Raw genomic sequence first — 13,179 nt, 5'->3', positions numbered from 1 at the left:
TACTAACAAAACATATTTAGACATGTCATCTTGCTGTAGTAAGCTCTGTTACCAAGTCTAGGATCCCAGGCCACAGAAATCTAACAGTGAATACATCCTACCCCAAAGGGGCTTTAAAAAGACACACACAACACAAAAGACACACAGACAGTTACATTTAGGATAGACCTGACCCTTGAGATATGGTTTTATTTAGGGGCACTTGTCAATATAAACCATGTACAATAAAACCAGTGTGTCAGCACCAATCTGCAAGTGAACTCAATCAGTACTAATTTCATGCGACCTGAGAAATAAGTACTGTTCCTGTCAAGTCCTTGGGAGGGATCTGCCTGTCAGGCATCCTCCCAGAACCAGGTCTGCTCCAAGGCCCTGCTGGAGTGCCTGAACATGGGCTCAAGGCCCTGCATGAGGAAGGATGAACACATAAAGACTCAGCAAGTGCCCCCTAGGGGAGAATCGGGATCATGGACATCACCACCTAGACACAACGGCTGGCCCTGCCTGTCTCAACCCCCAAAAAAGACAATAAAAAAAATCAAAGTGGGTGTTTTCAAAGTCATAACTTATGCTGGACCTGGTATGGATTCAAAGCATCCTATCCCACAGAGTTGCTGGTTTCAAGGACGGTTCTTTACAATATAGGAGAGGCTAGGATGAGAGAAAAATCTGAAGTCCGGTGAAACTCAGCTAGCTGAAGTCCAAGGCCGGTACTTGCATGAACTCAAAACTTACAATGTAAAAAATAACTTTCAGCATGAGAACTGTGCCACAGAAGGTATCTCCATTTGGACATTTCCCTGGTGTATGATATGGAACTCCCAAAACCTTTATTTTTTATTTTTTTTAGTTTTTTATTTTTTAAATTTTAAAATCTTTAATTCTTACATGCGTTCCCAAACATGAATCCCCCTCCCACCTCCCTCCCCATAACATCTCTCTGGGTCATCCCCATGCACCAGCCCCAAGCATGCTGTATCCTGCGTCAGACATAGACTGGCAATTCAATTCTTACATGATAGTATACATGTTAGAATGCCATTCTCCCAAATCATCCCACCCTCTCCCTCTCCCTCTGAGTCCAAAAGTCCGTTATACACATCTGTGTCTTTTTTCCTGTCTTGCATACAGGGTCGTCATTGCCATCTTTCTAAATTCCATATATATGTGTTAGTATACTGTATTGGTGTTTTTCTTTCTGGCTTACTTCACTCTGTATAATAGGCTCCAGTTTCATCCATCTCATCAGAACTGATTCAAATGAATTCTTTTTAACGGCTGAGTAATACTCCATTGTGTATATGTACCCAAAACCTTTAGAAATGTTTGAGTGGTACGGGTGAAAGAAGTATTTTATTGTTTCTCATAACAAGCATTTACTAATCATATCTGAGTATTTGTTAATGAGGTGACCTGGATGGGCCCCTAGAGACCTTCAGGATGGCAGCTGGTTGCCAGAGGAACCAATCATGTGGCTGGAGAGGTGAAACATTCAGGTTGATCCCCCCTCCCCCCAGTCTCTTGGGACAGAAGAGGGACTGGAGATTGAGTGTACTCACCAATTGTCAATGACTTAATCAATGATGAAACCTCCATAAAACCCCCGTGAGCAACAGTGCACAGAGACCCTCAGAGTTGGACAACACATCCACCTGCAGGGAGGGTGGCAATGCCCAACTCCATGGGGACAGAGGCTCCTGCGGTTGAGCTCCATCCAGAACTCACCCAACGTACTCCTTCATCTGACATTTCTTTGTATCCTTTATAATAAAGTGGTGGTAGTAAGGAAAATGTTTCCCAGAGTTCTGTGAATATTCCACCAAATTCTTCAACTTGAAGAGGGGGGTGAGTGTAGGAACCCCTGATGTTACAGCCAAGTCATCAGAAGTGGACACAACATTAGCCCCCAACACTTGAGACTCCCATTTAACTGAGGACAGTCTTTTGGAATCTGAACTAAGTGGTTAGTATCATTGTTGGAGTGACAGAGTTGAACAACTGCTTTGCAGAGTGTGGAAAAACCTACTCACATTTGGTATCACAACTGTTGGGAATAAAAGCACTTCATTGAAACAGTGGTAGGAAAATAATAAAAAAATAGACTGATATTTACAAAGATGACCTGCGAAACAAAGACAAAAGGTGAAAGAAACAGAAAGCACATTATAGTGACACAAAGAAGGTAGGAAGAAACTCAACAAGCACTGGACAAATTAATCCATTCCGTCAGCAAAATATACTGAACATACTTTACCTGCAGTGTCAAGAATTTTGCTGGCACTGGAGACAACAATTTACATGGGATTCCAGGTGGCACTAGGGGTAACAGAACCTGCCTGCCAAGGCAGGTTAGAGGGAAGAGACACCAGTTCGATCCCTGGGTTCAGAAGATGCAACCCACTCCAACATTCTTGCCTTGAGAATCCCATGGACAGAGGAGCCTGGAGGGCTACAGTACATGAGGTCACAAAGAGTTGGACATTACTGAAGTGACTTAGCACAAATAAGGGTAGGAGATATTGAGTGCCTTATCCCAGCAAAGCAGTTCCTGGATATCCTGGAGTCTCGGCTCATGAGCAGAAAGGGGCTGACCATTGGGAAACATGCAATGATTACTGCAGAGGTTTTCACAAAGAAAACATCGATACTGTCAAAAACAGAAAAAATAATAGTACAGATGAAGGTAAGGATGTTAAAAAAGATAAAGGTGCTCACCAGGAGAAGGATGGTTTTGGTAGCTCTGGACTCAGGGGAGGATATGGTGGAGATGTTGGTCCTATGAAAGTTTTGGACCCTCTGCTTGTGCCTGTACAGGATGAAAACCGTGGAGCCACTGGCCAAGATCATGAGCACAAAACATAAGGCATCAGGAAAGGAGAGTAATACTGCATATAGTGAGTCTTCGGGTTGGCCATGACTGACAGCACTACAGTGTCCAAGATCTTTTCTGTTTGTGGTGCTTCTGTTTCTCAATGTTCCGCTCATATACATAGGATAAATGACATTCACCAGCATGTTCAGGGTCCAGCACAGGATAACTGACGGAACCATGGATTTGAAAGCTTTCACTTTAAGTTCTGCCCATTTGGCAGTCCTGGGACTGATGGTGATGGCCTGGAAGACACTCAAGAGGAAGGTGGTGCCAATGGACACGCCCCTGCCAACTACACGAACATACGGGAAAAATCTGCATGCAAAATCACTGTCCATGAAATGCCACTCAAAATTTTTCACTGTATCATGAAATCCACTGGAGAACAGAACCAAGATGTTGGCTACAATAAGATTCTTGACAATCAAATCTATGGTTCTCAGCCTTTGCCCAGTGAAGCGAAGGAAGAAATAATGGTAAAGAACAGAGAAATTCCCCAGCATTCCAAATACAGTCTGTGATAAGAAGATCACTGCTACTGCCAAATCCCTGGCAGCCATGCTGTCAGGTCTCAGTGACTGATGGTTTTCTTCTCAGCTAGAGGATCCTGAATGGGAACACGAGGCATCGAACACAGGTACAATGTTAACTAAAACCCAACATTCTCCACTTACCAATAGTTCCTACTTTGAAAGGATGGCTTACCTCAAATATTCCTGTCAGGTAAGTGCTTCCAAGAGTTGAATGTATAACCATTAAAGAACACTTTCAATGTATGAATCACTGCTGTGAAACCCACATTTGCACGAATGTCTTTAATCCTCACAAATTCATGAGATAGACACTGTTATGTTATACATAAGTATGAGGTGAACATCAGCATAGAGAAATTCAGTGTTTGGTCTAAATTCACTCATTAGATAGGGACAGAAGGCTAACAGGATGTGACCCTAGATCAGCTTGTAATAAGAATGGTGCATTTAATCGAGAATACACTTAAATGCTAGTCACCTCTGTTTTTCAAATAAACCAGGTCTAAATTTGGTTTTGCTTTTGTACTTTATCATTATATTTAGGTTGGTGGTATTAATATTTTATTTTCGTATTTAGGTAGTGACAATATTCCATTTAGTCCTAAAGACTCATTTTATAAGCAAATATTAACTCTGAATAAAGCTGTAGAAACTGTAGTTAAATGTAGATGGACTGCCTCACAGCATAAAACTGCAGGTACTTTCCCCATGACAAAGTGGATTTAATGAATACAAGATTGGTTCAATATAAGGACTGAAACCGAAAGACTCACTTACTTTCATTCCTGGACAAAAGTTCAATGGAACAAATCATAGGAACCATGGCACAGCAAACATTGATGCCTGATTAATGCTGTATGGTAGATTTTATTACTAAATCCAAATCATATATACATATATATATATTAATACCTGAGTCAAATAAAAGTATTAACAGTAAGCCAAGCTTTGTGAAAGATATGAAAATACAAGTTGTGTGCAAAATCAAATGTTAAGGTGAGCAATTTGTGTACAGTATAAATGACATATTTTTGGATGGGTGTTATAACATTTAAAAGCAGCAGAAATATCACAAAATACACGTGAGCCTAAAAATGATATCTGAAACATGAAAACTTCTATTTTTCTTACATGCTGCATCGCTAACTTTAAGCAATAAGAGTTTCTCCACATTCTATACAGATACAGTTATTAAATGTACTAAGCACTTCAAACACCCAGAGTTAGAGAAAACACTTCTACTCCAGCAACAGCTGCTAGACACACTGTTTCAGCACAGGATCAGATGATTCCCTGGTTCATCCTACTCCTTCTTACAGTATGGACCACCCTGGCCACACTTATCAACCTAAAAATTATGTCTATGATTCCTGAAAAGTACTCTGATCATCAAATTGGCTTAGGAACTACAGTCCTTTACCATATGGAAAAACAGATTTCATTTTCACTTGCTTTAAACCACAACAATCTCTGTCAGTGAAACATACATTCATCACACTAGGAGCCATCAGGGATTGGTGAAAGGTCTAGGACCCCATCTCCCTTTTCCATCTCAGTTCACACTCAGGATTTATCCCGCCCTCCTGCAGGGCTTTGGTGCTGACTAGGTTCATACACAGGAGATTCCCTTCGTCCAATATCTTCACTTACCAGATTCCTGACACAAATCCTTCCTTTATAGATTCTACTTCACAGATGAACGTAGAGAAAGCCACTGTTTCTTCCTGCTGCCTGGATGGTGAGGTCAACATCAAGGTCAAAGCAATCAGCCTGTGTGCAAGAGGGGTAGCTTGACCCTGAGATATGAGCTTGTGATCCTGTGACCTCACCTCCCCTCAGAACTGCAATTATCGTGTCACCTGTAGCAGCGCGGGCAGGAACAGGCTTGGGAGCCAGGATTATTTCTGAAAACAGTCTCCCAGTTGCTAATTACCAGGGACAATTATAAGTTTCTGGTTAATATGTCTAAGAGACTACTGGAGTGCGTTTGTGACAGATACTTACTTTTTCGTGATCCTTGGAGTCAGGCAGTGCTCACACGCAGGGAACAGGAAGTACTTAGGTTTGACACGTAAGAGACTGGCTGCAAGTGTGTGTCTTGATGGAGGTTCTGCCTCACTGAGAAATTCTACATAGAACAGTTCCTTCCTCATTTCATATGCTGAGCTGAACCAGCAATTAAGGTAAAGGTAAAGAAATGGAATTGGTCTAAGTATGACTGTTTCAAAAGATACACAGGTAAAAAGAAGGACATGATTCCAAGGATCTGCATTAGATGTCACTTCACTCATTTGCACAACTCAATACCAATGAATATGTAAACTTTTAGGAATACAAACTTTACTATTGACCCTCACTAGTGACAGGAAGCAGAACCAACTATTATCTTCAGAAAAAATAAAGAAGGTTCCTAAAAGTTCTTGAAAATAAAAGAACCAAGATCAGATAGTTTAAGATGGAGATTCTACTATTCATGTAAATGTCAGATAAGCTAATGCTACTTAATCAACTCAAGACCAACAAACGGGGAATTCCCTGCTGGTCCAGTCCTGAAGACTCAATGCTTTTACTTGCAGGTCAGGGCTTCAATCCCTGGTCTGGGAACTAAGAACCCACAAGCCACTGGGTGTGGCCCCTCAAAAGAGAGCAACAAATGATCAACAGAATCCTCCACACATATTTTTGTGGAAATTTCTGAGTAAGGAACCATGATTGTTCTTTAAATTAAGAAACATATATTTATATGAAACTATTCTGTATATATAAAACGTTGAATTCCATTCTTACTGTTCCTACACACAAATCAACTCTTTGAACTAGGTTCATGATGGAATGACTGCAATTTCAACTCAGTTTCTACAGCAATTAAGAGGGCCAACCCAACCTACACAGAAACACCCACACACACACACACATACGCCAACTCACCTGCACAAAGATGCAAGTAGGCATGCATGCACACTCATACATTCAAACATGTATTTATATACATTAACATTTAACATGTGCATACACAATCACTCTTGCTCTAGTAGTTTTAACTAAATCAATACACACTCAAAAGCATCAATACACACACTGAACACATCAAAACTGTCTTGTATATTTATAGGGCAGCAGTGGAGAAGTAGACATATAGAATAGACTTGCGGACATGGGGAGAGGGGAGGAGAGGGTGAGACGTATGGAAAGAGCAACGTGGAAACTTACATTACCATATGTAAAAGAGAGAGCCAAAAGAAACTTGCTGTATGGCTAAGGAAACTCAAACAGGGGCTCTGTATCAACCTAGAGGGTTGGGATGGGGAGGGAGATGGGAGAGAGTTTCAAAACGGAGGGGACATATGTATACCTATGGCTGATTCATGTTGAGGTTTGACAGAAACAACAAAATTCTGTGAACCAATTATCCTTCAATAAAAAATAAATTTAAAATTGTCATATGAAATTTATGAAAATTTCATATCATAAATATACACAGTCATAGGAACTCAGAATTACACTGTTCCATAAAATTACAATCATCATGCAAGTGTGTGTCTCAATAACATGATCTTAGGCAGAACAGCTGCATTTATAGACTTCTGACAGTCTGAAAATGGGACTCTTCCTACACATTCCAACCTTTCCAACGCTGTGAAAATCACAGGACAATATTTACTACAATCAGTTCAGTTCAGTTCAGTCACTCAGTTGTGTCCGACTCTTTGTGAACCCATGAATCACAGCACACCAGGCCTCCCAATCCATCATCCAACTTCCAGAGTTCACTGACTCATTTCCATCGAGTCCGTGATGCCATCCAGCCATCTCATCCTCTGTCGTCCCTTTCTCCTCCTGCCCCCAATCCCTCCCAGCATCACAGTCTTTTCCAATGAGTCAACTCTTCGCATGAGGTGGCCAAAGTACTGGAGTTGCAGCTTCAGCATCATTCCCTCCAAAGAAATGCCAGGGCTGATCCCCTTCAGAATGGACTGGTTGGATCTCCTTGCAGTCCAAGGGACTCTCAAGAGTTTTCTCCAACACCACAGTTCAAAAGCATCAATTCTTCGGCGCTCAGGTTTCTTCACAGTCCAACTCTCACATCCACACATGACCACTGGAAAAGCCATAGCCTTGACTAGATGGACCTTTGTTGGCAAAGTAACGTCTATGATTTTCAATATGCTATCTAGGTTGGTCATAACTTTTTTCCAAGGAGTAAGCGTCTTTTAATTTCATGGCTGCAGTCACCATCTGCAGTGATTTTGGAGCCCCAAAAAATAAAGGCTGACACTGTTTCCACTGTTTCCCCATCTATTTCCCATGAAATGATGGGACCAGATGCCATGATCTTCGTTTTCTGAGTGTTGAGCTTTAAGCCAACATTTTCACTCTCCTCTTTCACTTTCATCAGAGGCCTTTTAGTTCTTCTTCACTTTCTGCCATAAGGGTGGTGTCATCTGCATATCTGAGGTTATTGATATTTCTCCCGGCAATCTTGATTCCAGCTTGTGCTTCTTCCAGCCTATCGTTTCTCATGATGTACTCTGCATATAAGTTAAATAAGCAAGGTGACAATATACAGCCTTGACGTCCTCCTTTTCCTATTTGGAACCAGTCTGTTGTTCCATGTCCAGTTCTAACTGTTGCTTCCTGACCTGCATATAGGTTTCTCAAGAGGTAGGTCAGGTGGTCTGGTATTCCCATCTCTTGAAGAATTTTCCACAGTTTCTTGTGATCCACACAGTCAAAGGCTTTGGCGTAGTCAATAAAGCAGAAATAGATGTTTTTCTGGAAGTCTCTTGCTTTTTCCATGATCCAGCAGACGTTGGTAATTTGATCTCTTGTTCCTCTGCCTTTTCTAAAACCAGCTTGAACATCAGGAAGTTCACGGTCCATGTATTGCTGAAGCCTGGCTTGGAGAATTTTGAGCATTACTTTACTAGCATGTGAGATGAGGGCAATTGTGCGGTACTTTGAGTGTTCTTTGGCATTGCCTTTCTTTGGGATTGGAATGAAAACTGACCTTTTCCAGTCCTGTGGCCACTGCTGAGTTTTCCAAATTTGCTGGCTTATTGAGTGCAGCACTTTCACAGCATCATCTTTCAGGATTTGAAATAGCTCAACTGGAATTCCATCACCTCCACTAGCTTTGTTCATAGTGATGCTTTCTAAGGCCCCCTTGACTTCACATTTCAGGATGTCTGGCTCTAGTTGAGTGATCACACCATCGTGATTATCTTGATCGTGAAGATCTTTTTTTGTACAGTTCTGTGTATTCTTGCCACCTCTTCTTAATATCTTCTGCTTCTGTTAGATCCATACCATTTCTGTCCTTTATCAAGCACATCTTTGCATGAACTGTTCCCTTGGTATCTCTAATTTTCTTGAAGAGATCTCTAGTCTTTCCCATTCTGTTGTTTTCCTCTATTTCTTTGCACTGATCGCTGAGGAAGGCTTTCTTATCTCTCCTTGCTATTCTTTGGAACTCTGCATTCAGATGCTTACATCTTTCCTTTCCTCCTTTGCTTTCCGCTTCTCTTCTTTTCACAGCTATTTGTAAGGCTTCCCCAGACAGCCATTTTGCTTTTTTGCATTTATTTTCCACGGGGATGGTCTTGATCCCTGTCTCCTGTACAATGTCACGAACCTCATTCCATAGTTCATCAGGCACTCTATCTATCAGATCTAGGCCCTTAAATCTATTTCTCACTTCCACTGTATAATCATAAGGGATTTGATTTAGGTCACACCTGAATGGTCTAGCAGTTTCCCCTGCTTTCTTCAATTTCAGTCTGAATTTGGTAATAAGGAGTCCATGATCTGAGCCACAGTCAGCTCCTGGTCTTGTTTTTGTTGACTGTATAGAGCTTCTCCATCTTTTGCTGCAGAGAATATAATCAATCTGATTTTGATGTTGACCATCTGGTGATGTCCAAGTGTAGAGTCTTCTCTCGTGTTGTTGGAAGTGGGTGTTTACTATGACCAGTGCATGGTTACACAGTACTGTGAATTTACTCAAGGTCACTGCATTGTACCCTTGAACTGCATGTTCTGTGTATTTTAACTCAATAATTTCTACCAGAACACCTGATGGGATATACCCAGGCTGAAGAATTTCCCAGTGGAAAAACTGGGAAATTTTTGAGCACCAAAAATGAAAATTACAGTAATAATTTATCACTGCAAATGAAAAGGAATTCTTGAATTCACAGTCAAAAGAGGAAAAACTCTTCATTAGAGAGGAATGGCAATTAATACCCTTATGAGATAGGAGAATGCAGATTTGAAATGATCATTGGAGGATTGCTTCACATGAAATATCTACAGTGGATGCTAGAATAATTTGGTCAAAGTATTTAAGCTGTTCAGGCAACTTTAAGGTTTCACCCCAAGGATTATTTATCAATTACACTGGAGAAAATTCACCTCAAAAAGGAGTAAATCTACTATGCAATCATGACTAAATAATCAAACTCAACACCAATAACAGAAAATATCCCTAATCTGTACCTCTGAGGTGATGCAAAGGACATTTCCATAGTCTTCTGGGTGAAACAGCTCTGCTCAAATGTTAAACCTGAGTCTCAAAATGAGGCATAGGATCAGAGAAATCTACACTGAAGTATGTTTTGCAAAACAGTGAGTGTGTATTCTTCAAAAATGTATCACTGAAGGAAAAAAAAAAAAAAAGAGCCACAAGTGTTCTAAATTAAAGAAACGAAAGAATCAAGACAATGGAATGCAATTCTCATATCATGACTAGATCCTAGATTTATGAAAGTAGATAGAAAAGGCATCATTGTCGTACAGGGAGAAATCTGTGTATGGACTTGCTATTCAATGATACTGTTACATTAGCACTTATTTGTTAGCAAGATGCTAGTATTGATTGATATATAAGATGCCTCTATTGTGTTAGAGAATGACCTTGAAAGAAGAAAGTAAATATTCAGCTATCAAGGGCAAACTATCAAAAGGTATACAATTTATTCTCACATGAAACAACAAGCACATAAACAGATGAAAAAGAATTTGTGATAAAACAGCAATGTTTGCAAAGAAAATAGTAATGTTTGGTAAATCTAGATGAAAAGTATGCTGTACGTTCAGGGTTTTGCAGGTCTATATTTCCTGCTGTATTTTTACATTTCCATATGTTTAAATTTTTCAAAATAAAAAGTGATCATTAAGTGAAAGGTGGGAGTATGTGCAGAAAGCAAAAAACAACTAAAGAGCCTCTTGATGAAAGTGAAAGAGGAAAATGAAACACTTGGTTTAAAACTCACCATTCAGAAAACTAAGAGCATGGCATCTGGTTCCATCACTTCATGGCAAATAGCTAGGGAAACAGTGGAAACAGTGACAGACTTTATTTGCGGCAGGAGGGGAGGGTGGGGGAGGGGCTCCAAAATCACTGCAGATGGTGTCTGCAGCCATGAAATTAAAAGATGCTTGCTCCTTGGAAGAAAAGTTATGACCAACCTAGACAGCATATTGAAAAGCAGAGACATTACTTTGACAACAAAGGTCCGTCTAGTCACAGCTATTGTTTTTCCAGTGGTCATGTATGGATGTGAGAGGTGGACTATAAAGAAAGCTGAGCACCAAAGAATTTATGCTTTTGAACTGTGGTGTTGCAGAAGACTCTTGAGAGTCCCTTGGACTGCAAGAAGAACCAATGAGTCCATCCTAAAGGAAATCAGTCCTGAAAATTCATTGGAAGGACTGATGCTGAAGCTGAAGCTCCAATACTTTGGCCACCTGATGCAAAGAACTGACTCATTAGAAAAGACCCTGATGCTAGGAAAGACTGAAGGCGGGAGGAGAAGGGGACAACAGAGGATGAGATGGTTGGATAGCATCACAGACTCAATGGACGTGAGATTGAGTAAACTCCAGGAGTTGGTGATGGACAGGGAGGCCTGGTGTGCTGCAGTCCATGGGATCACAAAGAGTTGGACACGACTGAGCAACTGAACTGAACTGGGAGTATGTTGATACACTGATACTGGGATATTATTACATTTTACAGCCAGGTGTAAGAGCAGTTTGGCAATTATGCACCCACAGTGAGACTGTGCAGTCATGGCAGTGAAGCAGTCCCATCCCTCAGAACCACTGAGATAGTCCATGTGTGCACAAGGCAACATGGCCAATGAGCCACATCCCATGATGCGACAGCTGACATTTGACTCTTTAAATGTATAAACAGGGCATAGAGGTCTCATTAATAATCTCTACTGAAAAAAGAGAAACTTCCTACACTATTCATGTGGATGTAAACTGGGGCAGCCACTGCAAAAAACAGTATAGACAAGCCTTACAAAACCAAAACACAGACTTACTATATGATCTAGCAATTCCACACCTGGGTATATATATTTTAAAAAAGACAACACACACTAATTCAAAAAGTAACATGCGCCCCACTGTTCACAGCAGCATTTTTTATAATACCCAAAATAAGGACTCAGACTGAGTTACTAACAGATGAATGGATAAAGAAGAGGTGGTGTATACACAGTGGAATACTGCTCAGCCATTAAAGAGACTGAACTTTTGCCACTGTAACAACGTGGATGGACTTAGAAATTACTGTGCTCAGGAATTATTAAGTTCTTAAGTCACAGAAAAGCCAATATTATATGATATTACTGTTATGTGGAATCTAAAAACTGGAACAAACTAGTGAATATAATAAAAAAAAGAGATTCCTAGATATGGAAAATGAAGTAGTGGTTACCAGTGGGTAGAGGAAAGAGGGTAAGGGCAACAGGGGAATATGGGATTAAGAGATGCATGGCGGTGCATATACACAATGGAGTATTACTCAGCCATTAAAAAGAATAAATTTGAATCAGTTCTAATGAGATGGATGAAACTGGAGCCGATTATACAGAGTGAAGTAAGCCAGAAAGAAAAACACCAATACAGTATACTGACACATATATATGGAATTTAGAAAGATGGTAATGATGACCCTGTATGCGAGACAGCAAAAGAGACACAGATGTATAGAACAGACTTTTGGACTCTGAGGGAGAGGGAGAGGGTGGGATGATTAGGGAGAATGGCATTGAAACATGTATACTATCATGTAAGAAATGAATCGCCAGTCTATGTTCGATACAGGATACAGGATGCTTGGGGCTGGTGCATGGGGATGATCCAGAGAGATGATATGGGGTGGGAGGTGGGAGGGGGATTCAGGATGGGGAGCTCGTATACACTCGTGGTGGATTCATGTCAATGTATGGCAAAACCAATAGAGTATTGTAAAGTAAAATAAAGTAAAAATAAAATTTAAAAAAAAGAAAGAAAAAAAAAAAAAAAAGAGAGAGAGATGCATGGTTTTTCCAGTGTTCATGTATGGATGTGAGAGTTGGACTGTGAAGAAAGCTGAGCGCCGAAGAATTGATGCTTTTGAACTGTGGTGTTGGAGAAGACTCTTGAGAGTCCCTTGGACTGCAAGGAGATCCAACCAGTTCATTCTAAAGGAGATCAGCCCTGGGTGTTCTTTGGAAGGAATGATGCTAAAGCTGAAACTCCAGTACTTTGGCCACCTCATGGGAAGAGTTGACTCATTGAAAAAGACTCTGATGCTGGGAGGGATTGGGGGCAGGAGGAAAAGGGGACAACAGAGGATGAGATGGCTGGATGGCATCACTGACTCGATGGACGTGAATCTGAGTGAACTCCGGGAGCTGGTGATGGACAGGGAGGCCTGGCTTGCTGTAATCCGTGGGGCCACAAAGATTTGGACACGACTAAGCGACTGAACTGAACTGA

At 40.8% G+C, this 13,179-nt stretch overlaps 1 protein-coding gene across 1 annotated transcript in view; it reads right to left on the bottom strand.

The window, feature by feature from the left end:
* Positions 1-13,179, bottom strand: part of LOC128063521 (zinc finger protein 350) — a 442,658-nt gene that overhangs the window by 365,450 nt on the left and 64,029 nt on the right. The gene's annotated exons all lie outside the window — the stretch shown is intronic.

This window comes from Budorcas taxicolor, chromosome 18 (assembly GCF_023091745.1).
Source record: "Budorcas taxicolor isolate Tak-1 chromosome 18, Takin1.1, whole genome shotgun sequence".
Classification (NCBI taxonomy): domain Eukaryota; kingdom Metazoa; phylum Chordata; class Mammalia; order Artiodactyla; family Bovidae; genus Budorcas; species Budorcas taxicolor.
Note: the sequence above shows the minus strand (reverse complement) of the source record. Positions and strands in the feature narration are given on the sequence as shown.